We start from the raw sequence: 1107 nt of genomic DNA on the forward strand, positions 1-1107 counted from the left end.
ATATATGAGTGTGTATGTATTACATTATAGAGCAATTTATATATAATAAAAAAGCAGTAAACTACAATATAATAAAAAAGAAAAAAAAGTAAAAAAATTTCTAGGAATGCAGGATGTTTATCGGACCATGTCAAAAAAACTGGTCTTGTATTCTAAACATCAGTTTACAGAAGATAACAATATTTGGAAATCAATAAATCAAAAGATAAGAAATTTATTCAACTTCAAATTCATTGATTTAAGGAAACGTAAAACACATTTTTTTGTTTTCTTATGTTTCAGATGATTAAGTATACAGTAAATATTTAAACTAATCCATAGCAGGTTTTACGGATAAATTAATTTTCAAATCAATTTACTTTCTTTTTTTCCATGGCGGTTACTAAAAAACTCATTTAATATCTTGAAAAGATGTTTCAAGCCTAATATTTAATTAGAATTGAATAAAAAATGCCGTTGTATAATGATAGTAATAAATATTAGAGGTTGTTTGCAAAAATCCAATTAGTCAAAAAGAAACATTTAGTGCGATGCGTGAAACACCCAACTTCCATCTATCACAGAGTTGGGCGAAAATTAGCTACAGTAGAAACTAATAGCTATAATTGTCAAGGATGCGACCCTTGTTCATGAATGAATCATTGATAAATAATTATCAAGTTTCAACTACCCTATCTATCGATCTACCATCATATATACGTCACACATTGTTTTGTAGATTATTGAGCTCATGTTGTACAAATACAAATTTATTTGTCTATCCTATGAAAACTCGAATTTTAATAGTTTCATTTAAAACTAAATTAAAAATACTTTAGTGAAAGATTTTTCAAAAAGCCATCAACAAAAATAATACTACCATTTTACAGATTAAAAATTTAATAATTTTTGAATATCTATAAGCCAATTGACTATTTAGACAGAAAAAAATCATATATAATATACTCACGAATTTTGTGTTTATCAGGTTATTTGTAAACTTTCAGCAATTTCTGAGATGAGTAAAATTAAAATTATCAACTTTAATTAAAACTTAATGAATTGAGTGAGGCACTGTGTTACTATCTCCTGGTCCATTCTTACGATTAGACATATTTTCGAAGAGTG

At 26.1% G+C, this 1107-nt stretch overlaps 1 protein-coding gene across 3 annotated transcripts in view; it reads right to left on the reverse strand.

Annotated features, from left to right (window-relative positions):
• LOC106679193 (UDP-glucosyltransferase 2) overlaps positions 1 to 1107 on the reverse strand; it is an 83297-nt gene that overhangs the window by 42873 nt on the left and 39317 nt on the right. The window lies entirely within an intron of this gene.

Source organism: Halyomorpha halys, unplaced genomic scaffold (assembly GCF_000696795.3).
Source record: "Halyomorpha halys isolate HHAL.00 unplaced genomic scaffold, Hhal_1.1 Scaffold183.1, whole genome shotgun sequence".
NCBI classification, from domain to species: Eukaryota; Metazoa; Arthropoda; class Insecta; order Hemiptera; family Pentatomidae; genus Halyomorpha; species Halyomorpha halys.